Here is a 15,033-nt window from a genome sequence, read left to right on the forward strand (position 1 = left end):
GCATGCAAAGATTTTAAGCATGAAAACGACAGTCACTTAGTAATTCAACAGATAGCACTAGGTACCTACCATGTGCCAGTTGTGGTTTTAGGGACTGAGGTTATAGCAATGGACAAGACCACTAGGTTCATGTCGGACATGGTCTGATGTACATTTTAGAAGGAAGCTGTGTGGCAGCAATATGGTGGTTAGATTGGGCTCAGGGACTGAGTGAGAAGTGAAAATTTTAACTTCTTATTTTCTACATGCATTGAGACCATATGGAATGTGTGCATCACAATTTTCAGTAGTCCCAGAGCAGAACAGTAGTTTATTTGTGGTACTTAAAAAAATCGGAAACACCATGACCTGGGTAAGTACTAATGAGAAACCTGATAAATCAGTAAGGGAGAACATTCATAGAAATAGAAGGCATAGGCTGGGCATGGTGGCTCACGCCTGTAATCCCAGCACTTTGGGAGGCTGAGATGGGTGGATCATGAGATCAAGACCATCCTGGCCAACATAGTGAAACCCCATCTCTACTGAAAATACAAAAATTAGCCAGGTGTGGTGGTGCACTCCTGTAATCCCAGCTACTTGGGAGGCTGAGGCAGGAGAATCACTTGAACCCGGGAGGCGGAGGTTGCAGTGAGCCGAGATGGTGCCAGAGCACCCCAGCCTGGCAACAGAGCAAGATTCCATCTCACACACACACACACACACACACACACACAAAAAAAAGAAGAAGAAGAAAGAAATAGAAGGCATAATTTGTAGGTAGTAGGTTCCTAAAAGAAACACATGGGCCTGGCGCGGTGGCTCAAGCCTGGAATCCCAGCACTTTGGGAGGCCGAGACGGGTGGATCACGAGGTCGGGAGATGGAGACCATCCTGGCTAACACGGTGAAACCCCGTCTCTACTAAAAAATACAAAAAACTAGCCAGGTGAGGTGGCGGGCGCCTGTAGTCCCAGCTACTCGGGAGGCTAAGGCAGGAGAATGGCCTGAACCCGGGAGGCGGAGCTTGCAGTGAGCTGAGATCCGGCCACTGCACTCCAGCCTGGGTGACAGAGTGAGACTCCGTCACACACACACACACAAAAGAAACACATGAAAGATAAAGGAAGTTGTGTAGAGTTTGGGAAGTAATCCTAGGAAATACCTGTGGGGTAGTAGGAAAACTGGATAGGGAGGGGGTGTGTTATACAACCAGTTACCACTATAGAAAATGGAGTCTGATCTTACTAGGAATTTCTGGGAAATAGTGGAGGACACTCCTTAGAGTTATCTCAACTAAGCAGATGGGAAGCTGGGGTATTTATACACCAACTCATCACCTATCAGTGGTTAAGGCCTGTTTCTGAAGGCATCAACACTGAAATTGCTTTGTGTGCAGACAAACTGTACTCCTAAGGCCAGAGAGTCCCAGGCAGTTGTGGGAAGCCCCATCAGTGTACTGAGGTGAGAGCTGAGGGGATGTGGGTGGAGTGGTAATGGCATCTGCCACAGGAGTTAATAATTCTTGGGTACTTTTCTTTTGTTCATTCATAGGTACTAGACTCTCTATAATTGTACTAATATGTAAAAAACAACAATCCTAAAAATTGGGTTAGTGGTTCTCCAATGGGGGTGATTTATTGCTCCCTCCCCCAAGGGGAATATTAGCCACTATTGGGAATCGTTTATTTGGTTGTCACCACTGGGAGAGGGAGAGTGCTACTGGCATCTAGTGGGTAGGCCAGAGAGGCTGTTAAATATTTTATAATGCACAGGACAGTTCCTCCCACTCCCATAAAAACGTATCTAGTCCAAAATGTCAATAGTGCTGAGGCTGAGAAACTCTGGGTTAGATTAATGCTATTTCACAAATAACAACTCCAAGGTTAAGACAAGTTGAATAACTTCCTTGGGTTTCTAAACCCAGTGCATGGCCCAGACAGGATTTGAATTGAGGTTTATCTGCTCTCAAAGCCTGTGCTTTTTGATTTATGTTGGTCTGCCTTCCATAGAAGGAGAAAAAACCTGAATCTCAGCGGCTCACTGAAAAAGCCCCAGCATTAGTACTGGTCATGTCTCCTGGGCCCAGACTTCAAAGGAGCCTGGAACTGGCTGGAACTGGAAGGAGGTAGGGGAATGAACACCTTTCCCATTTTTCCCTGGCCTCTCTCTCTCCTGGGCAAGTTGGGGCAGGCTGAGTGGGCACAGGTCCTGGATCTGCATACCAGGGCTGGCGAGGTGCCCTTTGCTGGAAGTCCTGACTCCTTCTCAACGCACAAGGACGCCCTTCTGCTGCCAAAGCTGGCTGGTGGTTCTTTCTGGAATGGCAGCTTTCCCCATCCCCCTTCAGGCTTGGGTCGATCTTCTGGCAGGCAAATGTACTAAAGAGTTACAGGTGGTGCAGATATGGTTTGGAAGGAATCCCAGCTGGGCCTCCGCCCAGAAGCCTTCTGATCACTCACCAGATATCTCTAGCTGCTTGCAGAGCCCTGGAAATCTTAGCTGCTCCAGGAAACCAGCTTCAAGGGCAACAAGAGGTTCTGAGGAGCTAGAATAATCTCGGAAGCTGAAACTGCTTTGTCCTTTTGCCACCTTACGTTGGAAATATTTTTGCAATACCTCTGAATCCTCTGGTTTTTACCCCTTATGATGGGAAGTGAATACAGTATGAAAAAGGAGTGGAACTTATGAGAGGAAGGACAGGCTCAAAATATGAGGACTTAATCCAGACACCTCCGTGTCTCTGAACTTGTGTTGTTTCTTCTTTGGAGGTGAAGTACACATCATTTTACTCTGGGCAGGGGACTTGCTCTCCTTTTGAGAACTTTCAGCTCTGTAGTGTCAAGTCTTCTGGTTTCCAGATCCACATCCTGCCCTGGGGGAACTGACATCCATCATGTATACTGTTCTTGGTCTGTTTAATCAAACTTTCATGATGTTGGTTGGAATTTCACATGTGGACCAAGTATAGAAAAATTAAGTGATTCCAGCAGCTTAAGTCCAAAGGGATGCATTAACCTTTGATATCAAATACATTAAAACATAGTACATCTCAATAATCTGTTTTTGGAGGCACTGAGTAGTAGCTGGTTCACTTGTTCATTCATTACTTCATTTTTTTCACTCATTCCACAAGCAATAATTGATTACGTACCAGGTGCTGTGGAGGCTGTTAAGGTAAGTACGATAAAGCTCTTGCCCTTGAGGAGCTTAACATCTAATGGGAAAAGAGACCAATAGCTATCTCAGATGGCAGGATATAAATATTACAAGAGAAATATGAAAAAGTGTAGTGATGCTATTTTGTTGTAGGCTATGAAATAGTCCTGGCATGGTGATGAGGCAGGAAATGTGGGCTATATTCTTAAGAAAATAGATACTGGAGAGGAAAAGAAAAATAGTCTTTCAGTCTGAGGGATAGGTAAGGTTTGAGGATTATATATCAGTCAAGTACGCTTGGTTCCCAAATAATCTAAGTTTCCTTAGAAACTTCTTGTCCTATTCTCCAATTATTATCTCTGTTAAAGCAACAAACGTACTGTATGAAATGTCAATATGTCAGTAGTACTAAAATATGGCTTATGGACCCCTGCTGGTCTGCGAATTGTTAATATTCCATGATGACAAAAGTGCAGAAATTGATGATTTTGTAACAGTTATAGCAATTCTACAGTAATTTTGTTTGTTGACTCGAATAACTACAGAAAATTGGGGCTTATATTTTGTGTATATTTAGATAATTTTATTTTTCTAATAGTTTATTTTTATTGTGTTTTCTAAAAGTAACAGTCTGTGACACATTGGAAATGGAAAAAAGTGATTCCTTACCATAGATAATTTGAGAAGCACTGTATAGATAATTATTTACATCTGTCTTCCCACTAAAATATAAGTTTCTTCAGGGCAGGAGCTGTATTTTTCATGTCTGTATTTCAGTCCCAAGCCTACGAGTAGGTGCTCCTTACTAACTTGTTGAATTGGATGACAATATAAATGGGATTTCAGCAACTGTCAGTGAATTATTTTCAGTTTTTAGAAAACCCATTTGTATTTTTCAGCTTGAATTAGCTCTTGGATTCAGACATTCATCCATGATGAAAGCAGTACTTGATTTTATTGTTCTAGTAATACTTTCAGACTTCACGGTTCTAAGTCTGAGTTGCAATGTTCTGCTATTTTGTGACTGTGTACTTATTCACCTTATTCATGTCCTCGTGAGTCTAAGAATTAAAGCCTTACTACCCTTATTCTTTTTCCATCACCCTCCAAATTCAGTATATTGGAACTTTTCTAGTTTTACATTTTTCTTAAAGTACAGAAACAGGTCCTTTACACATTATTGCCTTTCAAGTAATGCCCATGGTTTTGCTGCCATTTTATTTATATATTCATTCATTCATTCCTTTACCATTTATTCCCAAACACTTATTAACTACCTATATGAGCTTGGCACTGTACTAGCACTGGAGATATAAAGAATAATAATATTCCTACCCTCAAGGAGTTTATAGTCTACAAGGGGAACTAGGGATACAAATACAAAAATACAATAAGACATTACAGGTATTAGAATGGATATCTACAGGCGGGCAGATCACAAGTTCAGGAGATCGAGACCATGGTGAAACCCTGTCTCTACTAAAAATACAAAAAATTAGCTGGGCACAGTGGCGGGCACCTGTAGTCCCAGCTACTCAGGAGGCTGAGGCAGGAGAATGGTGTGAACCCGGGAGGTGGAGCTTGCAGTGAGCCGAGATCATGCCACTGCACTCCAGCCTGGGCGACAGAGCAAGACTGTCAAAAAAAAAAAAAAAAAAAAAAAAAAAGATGGGTAACAGAGAAGGCACATATCCAGAGTAGTCAGTTCTATGTTGTAGGCCAGCAGATGCTTCAGAGAACACTTTCATGTTTCTTAAATTCAGGTGGAAATGTGACTATTTGCCAAGGAAAGAGCATTGTTAGCAAAGAGCTGGCATAGGATGGCAGTTGAAAGAACTCCACCATTACCATCATGATAATCACAACTACCACAACCATGGCCACCACTATCATTATAACCACCACTATCACTACTGTCACCATCATAATATGACCATCTCACCACCACCACCACTACTATCGCCATCACCATCACCATCATTATGACCACCTCACCACCACCACCACCACAAAGACCACCATTATAACCACCACTACCACTACTATCGCCATCACCATCACCATCACCATCATCATTATGCCCACCTCACCACCAGCACCACAAAGACCACCATTCTAATCACCACTACCACTACTATCACCATCACCATCACCATCACCATCACCATAATCATTATGACCACCTCACCACCACCACCACAAAGACCACCATTATAACCACCACTACCGCTATCGCCATTGCCACCATCACCATCACTATCATCATTATGCACACCCCCACCATCACCACAAAGATCATCATTATAAACACCACTACCACTACTATCACCATCATCAGCACCATCATATGACCACCTCACCACCACTGTCACCAGCACCACCATTTACTAAAATTCATCAGTCGCTTTGTATGCTTACACATAGTGCTGAGGAAGGACCTCATTTGGATTATCTCATGTAATCTTTACAACCTATGAAGCAGGCACTCTTAGCATTCCCAATTTATAAGTGAAGAAACAGAGAGATGGAGTGGTTAAATAAGTTGCCCCACTTCATGCATCTAACAAGTGACAGGATTCAAGCTCAAATTCAAAATTGCTTGATTTCAACTAAGCTTTTAAGTGGGTCTCTTGCAAGTCTTAAACATTTGGCCTGATGTTTAACTTTATCATTTTGATAGGCATTTTACTGCCCAGCAACTCTTTGTGTTACTGGCAGGCATTTTAGGATTTGATTTTTTAAGTCATCTATTCAAATGTCAAACAAGATTATTCAAAGAACAAATCTCTGGGGAACCCCAAAGTGAGCAATTTTTGACACAGTGAAGTGTATGATCATCCGAATCTGTTGTGTCCTGTTTTAAAATACATTTCAAAGCCTTGAGATAGTCAGTTCTCTGATGCTATGTGACCCAATGTGGCCACAGGTATGAAATTTTATCAAGGCTTTTTGAAAGTCTGAAAATATTGTACATTACCAGTTATGCCTTATTCACATACTTACTTATAGAAACATTAATCGGGGTAGAGATGAGGATTGTGCTCTTCAATGATTAGTAAGTACCAAAAGCTATACTCAGCACAATCTACATTACTCTGATTTTCTCCACCAATATCCCCATTTTTCAGATGAAAATATTGAGACCCAGACTGATGAGGTACCTTGCTACAGGTCCTACTATTAGTAAATGTAGAAGTTGGGACTTGATCACTGCTCTAGATATGTACAGAGCCTGCACGTTTATACCATGACTTAGAAACGGGAGTAAAAATAGAAGAGAGGGAATTTAGGGAAAATGTCAACTCCCAAATGACTCTATCTTTCAGAAGTGCTTACTGTATTTGGGCCTAGTTTTCAAAAGCCTGTAGAAACAAGGCAGAGAAAATACCCCGAATCATTCCCTGTGCTTACGAGTCTCTGAGCTCCTTGGGGTGTCCTGGCTACCATCCCTGTGGTTTCATGAGTTGCACTTTCCCTCTCTCACTGCACATTCAGACATTGCTCCAGACAAGATGACCTGTCTGTTTTCCTGCCACTAATGGGTAAAGTTGTCGACTTACTCTATCTTGACAATTATTGTTTTGAAAGAAACTTCTAAAAGTTTAATCACAGAGAATGCTTAGTCATGGAATATAATTTCAAAAAGAATATGGAAGCAAAATAAATAGTGTTGCCTTTTCTACCCCATAAGCTGTTGTGGGGCCCAATAAGATGCATTACTTTTTGAAAATTATATGCCTTTATTCAAATAAATGTAGGAGGTGTTACTGGGTCTTGACTTTTGTACCTTATAAGCAAGGGCATCTTGCTGCAGTTGCTCTGAAAGAAGATACAAAAAGCTCAGCCAGAGATGCTGCAGGAGACGAATGTATGGTGGGTGTCTTATTGATGAGATATGATGGTTTTCTAGTTCTGTGACCTATAATTTTCTTATAACTGTGCCTCAGTTTCTCTACTTGAAAGATGGGGACATTAATAGAAACGGTTCCTAGGGTTACTGAAACTATTAAGTATGCTAATACCTATAAAGGGCTTCACACAGGAACTACCACAGAGCTGCCACAGCCGAAATGTTAGCTCTCTGATTCTTATTCTTCATCACTGCCTTGATCCACCTGCCTGAAACTCTCGTATACCCAGAACAGTGAGCCTCAAGTTGTCAACTGCCTTTTAGCACAACTTCCGACAGAAGGCTAGAAGGCTGCCCGGTTGCTGGCCAAGGATTTTCTTTTGCCTCTTAAAATGCTATCATTTTCTCTGTGTAAACCATAAACACATTAACAGAAAACAGGGCCTCATCCACTAGGCTGCCATGAGCCTGGCTCCCAGCAGCAGCAGCTCCTGAGATAACAAAGTGGTTTCACCTTACTTAGGTAGAAAAGATTATGTTGATTTCCTAAGTAGGAAACTCCAAAATATTGGCCAGAGTGCTGTTCCTCTCATCACTTACGTTTTCAGGTCCTTCTGAGGGAAAACAAAACAAAACAAAACAAAAATAAAACAAAAAACTTAAAAGGAAAAGAAAAAAACTCAATGTTCCTTTTTCCACCAGATTGCTTCTTTAATTGCTGGGTCTGAGTGTGGCCCCATTTACCCTGTGGCTGTGCTAGGGTTTAACGACTAGACCAGTGGTTTGCACTAGACTTGTCCTAGTTATTCGACACTTTTTGCTGTAGGTCAAAGTGACTAGACATTCTGGTTTTGCAGGGACTGTCCCCAGTGAATTGGCTCAAAGTGTTTCTTTTTAGCCAATTTATGATGTACCGTGGCCCTTTAATTCCCCCCAGCCCCACTCAGACTGCAGACATGAAGTGATTGTTTTTATAAAATGTTAATTGGAAGGATTAAAAAATCATCTGCTTTTTTCCTTTCTTTCCTTTTTTTTTTTTTTAATACAGAGGCTGAAATAAAAACCGAGAAGGTACAGGGTAGCTGGTAATTGCAACCTGAAAAGGCTGGGGATTCTGAAAAACCATACTACAACATTATTTCTATAGGAGGAAGGGGCACAGCTTTGGTCAAACCTGTTTGAAGAAGCAAGAGAGTGGCTTGTTAGAGCATGTTGAAAGTTAAGAACCTGGAGAAACCAACTACCCCAGGAAAGTGAGTGTAAGCCAGTGTTAAAAAGGAAGTTAACCCGATGAAGGCACTCGAAGCAGGGCAAAGAAAGTGGCTAGTGGAATATAAAGTTCCAGCCTTAACCCTTACTACATAGTTTTAAATAAACACCCTGAATAAACCTTTGTTTATAATTATTTTCAATTTGACTTCCTACATTTTGAATGTAATATTAGCCAATGGAATACTAGTATTCTAGGGTTAGAAGAATCATTGGAAGTCATCCAGTCCTACTCCCTGTTGAGAATATTTTGAAGGCATTTGTGTAGGCCAGGCTGTAGCTGTATCTCATCCATGTTTGTTATAATGAGATCTGGGAATTTACACTGGAAACTCTTTGTTCATATGCAAAATTTAAATTGTTCGTGATTAGGTTGCTTCCCAGAGCACTTTTATATAATTAGAATACAATAAATTGTGGTGGGGAAAGGCGCCTATACATTATCATTGGATTACCCGTCTGCCTTTGAGATGTGGCTGTGTAAATGGTTCAGCTGTGGGCCACTTGCCATGTTGGAAAATGGTGTATTATAGTGTGTGCGTGGATAGGTGGGGGTAGGTGCCTCGCTTAGTTTAGGTATTCATGCTCAGTAGAAGTTCACAAAATGTGGAATTAACTGGTAATCATTGTGTAACTTGTGATACACTTTCTTGGGCTGGACTTTTGGAATTTCATATGTTAGGAAGAAAGAATCACAGCCTAATAACAATAACTATAATATTCTTATATGGTAGCAAATTTTACCGAGTGCACACTAACTGCCAAACACTGTTCTTTCTATATGTGTGTGTACGTATGTGTGTGTATGCGTATACACACACACACACATGTACACATACACTGTGTATAAATATATGTGTATAATGACATATTTAATCTTTTATGACATTTAATCTTTATAACATCCTTTACGGTAGAAACTATTATTATTCTCACTTTACAAGTGAGAAAATTGAGGTATGGAAAGATTAAGTGATTGGACAAGGTTATTCAAGCCCAAGTTAGATGGGGTCATATTTTTAAAATATAGTTAAAGCCTCCATTCACAAGTAGATAAACTTGGACCACAAGGGGATAATGTGGTTTTCTCAATAGCAGAGGTAAAACTAGAACACAAGTCTACTCCTTGTCAGCTTCTCCTTCATATGTCACTCCCTCCACTCCCTCCTAGCTAAGTGTTAAGCAAGGTGATTTCTAAGATCCTTCAGTCTGTAAACTGATACATTTCTATGAGTCAAGCAAACATGAAATTTAAGTGTTGTCCTGGAAAATCCCCCTCTACTTAAACCTTTTTCTTTCAGGGGATAGGTGTGTCTTTCCAGAAATAGACTTCAACAGCATCAAGCTACCATCACCCAATGGAAATGACAGGAAAAAAATTACCTAGATGACTCATTTATCTTGTGCACCATGGACTCTTAAAGAAGAAAACACTTAGCAGGAACATACATACATTATGACATGCTGAAATAGTAAGGTTAAAGAAGGTTAGAGAAGATAAGTTTACAACAGAATGGAATAAACTATGCAGATAAGCTGGGAATACTATAGAATTCTCCAACCATCTTTCCTTCAGTGCTAGGAGTCTGATCATTACATCAAAACCAGAATTATTTGCATGCCCAGACATCTTCATGGAGACTGCCCTGTTTGTCTTTTATTAGTCTAGTTCAGTGGTTCTTGCACTTAAACATGCTTAAAAATTATTGTATAGGGCTGTATATACACAGGATAATGTATGCTGTCACGTGTGGATAACATAGGGGGCTTTGTGAAGGGTATTTTTGACTATGTGAAATTTTCCCCTGTAAGTGCAGGCTTTAAAACCTAACAATTGGAGGAGATGTATGCCCAGTTTAAATCTACGTGTCAAACTTATTGGCTTGTGATTTCAGTAAAATTAACAGCAACAGGAATAGCAATCATTACCATGGAGAATCATTCAGTGGAGTATTTTGCTGTTGAATAGACATCATCAGAAAGGACATAGGAATCTTAATAGCATCTGTCAGAGAATTCAAAGGTATTAGATTCAGGGTTTTAAAAGTTTATGATTTTCTATCCAGTCAACTGACCCCGATATCATCCTCAAACATTCTTAGATCATTGAACATATGTTACATCTTTCATGAAGATTTCTTTGACTTAATTGCTTCTTTTGTTTGTTTGTTCATTTGTTTGTTTTGTGTGAGAGTCTTGCTTTGTCACCCAGGCTGGAGTGCAGTGGCGTGATCTCAGCTCACTGCAACCTCCACCTCCCAGTTCAAGCGATTCTCGTGTCTCAGCCACCCCAGTGGCTGGGATTACAGGCATGCATCACCATGCCTGGCTAATTTTTGTATTTTTAGTTTAGATGGAGTTTTGCCATGTTGGCCAGACTGGTCTCAAACTCCTGGCCTCAAGTGATTCACCCACCTCAGCCTCCTAAACTACTGGGATTACAGGCATGAGCCACTGTGCCCACCCTTAATTGCTTCTTCAGTGTTACCCCTGCACTTAACACAGAAATCTGTAAAAATGATTATTCTCATTGTATGTTAAGGGCTTATTTGTGGATGACTATTTTCTCAAGTATCTTCCAAGGTAGAACATGTGCCTTTTTAGTGTTATTACCTCAATTTTTAGTAGAGGTGGCCAACTCGCATCATTTGCTCAATAATTGTTTATTGATTGAATTGATTAATCTGAGTCACTGGAGCACTCTACTTTCTGAGGAATGGGAGGACTACAGTCAGGGCCTAAGCTTTTAGCATACACTCAATTTGCATTGTGCTAAATTTTCTGTTAAAAAGATAACATCTGCCTGCCCCGATAGGAGCTGAAGATTTCAGGCATCCTGCTTTGACCAGTTGGTTTATACCTGAAAGGTCTCTCTGTAGAGCTTTGGTAAGAAAACCTGTTACTAAGAAGAGGTTACAATTTCTTTGTCTAAAAAGGATGTTCAGTTGACATTAGGGTCTGATTTGGGCCAGGGTCTGCCTCTGGCCTCTAGATCTCCCAGAAAGAACCCATGCATATTTTGTCCCTAAAGACTGAATTACCTACCTCCTTCTCCCTGCAAAGCTCAGGGGGCATTCTGGGGTGCAGGTGATGCTCAGGAATTTTCAGCTTTTCTTGATGATCTGAAATTGCAGTAGTGTCCTTTAGGTTGCAGTGGGTAGGCAGGTGTCTTTACCTGTTGGCGCTGAAAAGCCAGATCATCTATCTGATAAATGATATAAAGTCCCTTCTTTCCACACATCTCTTTTTAACATGGTGACACTTTTCTGGCTTAGAGAATAAATGAAAAAACAAAACAAAAGAAAATAAACAAAACCCAGGAATTCAGTAATGGAAGAGATCTTGGTGATTATAGGGTCTGGTAACACTTTCTTTTCTTTCCTTTAACTTTTCAAAAATTGTGAAGTATAACATACATACAGAAAAGTATATAAAACAGATGCACAATAATGTGAATAATTATAAAGCCAACAACTATGTTTCACACTGAGGTTAAGAAATAGAATGCTGCCAGCATTTTAGAAGCTTCCTGTGTTTCCTTCAGGATGACAGCTCTCTCCCTTGACCCTGGAGGGAACCACCATCCTCAATTTCAATTCAGTTCAATTCAGTACAATCATCTCTTTGATCTTCTATGTAATTTGACTATCAAATTAGCATATCTAACATTTTCTTTATATAAACATGATCAAATTACATATGTTGTTTTTTCATCAATATATTTGTAAGATTCACTCATGTTATTGTGTGTGGCTGTCATTTGCTTACTTTCATTTCTCTCTAGCTTTCCAATTGGTAATATACCACAATTGATATATGCAGTTGTCCCTTTTTTGGTTATTTCAGCCTGCTGTGTAAAACATTCTTTACACTTATCCTGGTATACATGTGTGCAAGTTTCTCTAGTCTAGGGCATAGATCCAAGGTGGACACGTTTATATCGTCAAACTGTTCTCCAAAGTAAGTGTATCACTTTTCATCACATTCTGGGCAACACTTGGTTTTGGCAGACCTTTTAATCTTTTGCCACTCTTACGAATGTGTATGGTAGTGGTATTCTGTGGTTTTGATTTTCATTTCCTTAATTATTAATGATGTTGAGCACTTTTCCATATGTTTATTGACCATTTAGACTTAGTTATTGTGAAGTGTCTGTTTATGACTTTTTGCCCATTTCTATTTGGTTTTCTGTCTTTTAAAATTTGATTTGTAGATATTCTTTACCAATTCTGGGATTGTATACTTTTCAAATAATTTCTATAATTCTGTAGCTTGGTCATTTCACTTGCAATATGGTGTCTTATGATAAACTGAAATTCTTAATTTTAATACCGTCAAATGTATCAATGTTTTTCAATATGAATATTACTTTATGCATTTTGTTCAAAAAATTATCCTCTACTCCAAGATCATGAAGATCTACTGTATTTTTTTCTAAAGGCTTTACAGTTTTGTCTTTCACATTTAGCTCTATAATCCTCCTGGAGTTGATTTTTACATACAATTCGAGCTAGGAGTTCACTGGCATTTTTCTTTCTCCATTATAAATTATTAAAAGATCCTCCTTTCCCCATTAATTTGCAGTGCCACTTCTCATAAACTAAATCCATATATATATATGTGTCTGTTTTTGAGTTCTACTGTTTTATTTACCTACCCTTGAGCCAATACCACAATGTCTAAGCTACCGTATCTTTAAAATAAGGTTTGGTGTCTGGTATACGTAGTTCTCCCACCTTGATTTTCTTCTTCAAGATTGTCTTAAAGAAGATACTTATTTTCCCTTTGCACTTCCATAGAAATTTTAGAATCAGCTTCTCAAACCCATCAACAACCTGTTGAGTTTCGACTGGAATTACAATGACTTTTAAAACAGTAGTGAATTGACATTTTTGTAACACTAAGTTTCCCCATCCAAGAACATGGAATAGCTCTCTTCTTTAATGACTGTTAATAAGGAATTCCAATTTTCTTCATAGTAGTCTCACATATCTTTTGCTAGGTTTATTCCAAGGAACTTGATGTTTTGGATGCTGTACTAAATAATATGATTTTAAAATGTTATTTTCTAGGTTTTTATCAAAGGACTATAATAATACAGTTGATTTCTGTGTATTGAGTTTGTATCCAACAAATATGCCAGACCCTGTTATCAATTTTAATAATTTAAATACAGTTTCTTTGGGGTTTTCTGTGTTAAAAATTGTATTATCTATGAATAATTGCAGTTCTGTTTCTTTCCAAACTTTACAGCTCAAATTTCTTTTCTTTTCTTCTTATTGTGTTGATAAGGGCCTCCAGTTCAATGATTAATAGAAGTGAAAGCAAGCTTGCATCCTTGCCTTTTTTCTGATCTCAAATGTAAATATTTTAACATTTCACCATTAAGCAAGACATTTTTGATGTAGATTTTTGTAGCTATCCTTTGTTATGAAAAGGAAGTTGCCTCAATACCTAATGTGCAAAGAGGATTGTATATAATTTTATCATGAATGTATATTAAATTTTGTTGAATAATGCTTCCTTTGTGAGATAATCGTATGATTCTTTGATCTGCTAAAGAAGTAAATTACACTGATTTATTTTCTAATTTTAAACAAAACTTGAATTCTTGGGATAAAGTCAACTTGGTCATTATTATTATCTTTTCTATGTATTGCTTTAGTTAACTAATGATTTTGCTCGAGATTGTTTTCCTTTTTCATACTGAATTGTTTTGCTGGCCTCATCACATGAATTGAGAATTGTCTCCTCTCCCTCTCCTTTCCCCAGAACAGAGCATAAGATTAAAGTTTTTTGTTGTTGTTTTTTCTTGACTGTTTGGGTCTAGATTTTTTTTGTTTGTTTTTGGAATGTGAGAGTTTTTTAGTACAATTCAATTTCTTCAATGCTTATGAGATATTCAGATGGTATATTTTTTCTTATGTTAGTTTTAGTAAGTTATATATTTATAAGAAATTTTTCTATTACATCAAAAAATTTAATTTATTGATATAAAACTATTTATAGTATTACTTAATTATCTTTGTGATGTCTGCAAGAGATTTGTAGTAAGGCCTTATTTTTTCCATTTATGATATATTGGTATCCTTTTTCTTTTTAAAATGTCGGCTTTATCAGTGTTTTATTAATTTTCTTAGTCTTTTCAAAGAACCAATCTTAAGTTTTGTTGACATTCTCTTTAACTATTTGTTTCATATTTTATTGATTGTTGTTCCTATCTTTACTCTTTCCTTTCTTTATATTTCTTAGGGTTTTTGTGATATTCCTTTCTTAACTTTTTGAGAGAGATGTTTATTTTATTGATTTAAGCCTTTCTACTTTCTGAATACCATACTTCAAGTATTATAAAATGAACGTTTTACACATTTTAACGTCTTTGAAACTGAGATGCATCTTACAATTGATGGCATGTTGTGATTCAGTTGCAAGCATTTTCTTCTCATTGTAGTATATAAATTGTTGGCACATCTTACAATAGATAATATCATACATTCAATAAAAGGAAGTATCTGCAGTTGAGGCTATAACTCTCCCTTCAAGTGGTGCTTTTGCTTGATTTCCACAAGCATGTTTTGTTAGCTTCTTCTCTCTCAGTTCTATATTTTGGATAGTTTCTTTTGTTCTGTTTTTCAGTTACTTTCTTCAGACATGCGTAATGTGATGTTAAACATATTCGAGTAATTTTTATTATAAATTTTTCCAGTTTTAGAAGTTGTGTTTTTAAATGGCAGTGCCACTTATTAACATTTTCTATTCTCTGAAGTATTTTTAAAT

General features: G+C 38.4%; 1 long non-coding RNA gene across 1 annotated transcript in view; it reads left to right on the forward strand.

Moving 5' to 3' along the window:
- The first annotated feature begins 1,185 nt into the window (after positions 1-1,185).
- Positions 1,186-15,033, forward strand: part of LOC117086107 — a 114,309-nt gene continuing 100,461 nt past the window's right edge. Inside the window, exon 1 of the long non-coding RNA XR_004438201.1 lies at positions 1,186-1,442. This is a non-coding gene — a long non-coding RNA (uncharacterized LOC117086107). The remainder of the gene's footprint in view (positions 1,443-15,033) is intronic.

The sequence above is a fragment of the Trachypithecus francoisi genome, unplaced genomic scaffold (assembly GCF_009764315.1).
Source record: "Trachypithecus francoisi isolate TF-2019V2 unplaced genomic scaffold, Tfra_2.0 Contig00586, whole genome shotgun sequence".
Taxonomy (NCBI): domain Eukaryota; kingdom Metazoa; phylum Chordata; class Mammalia; order Primates; family Cercopithecidae; genus Trachypithecus; species Trachypithecus francoisi.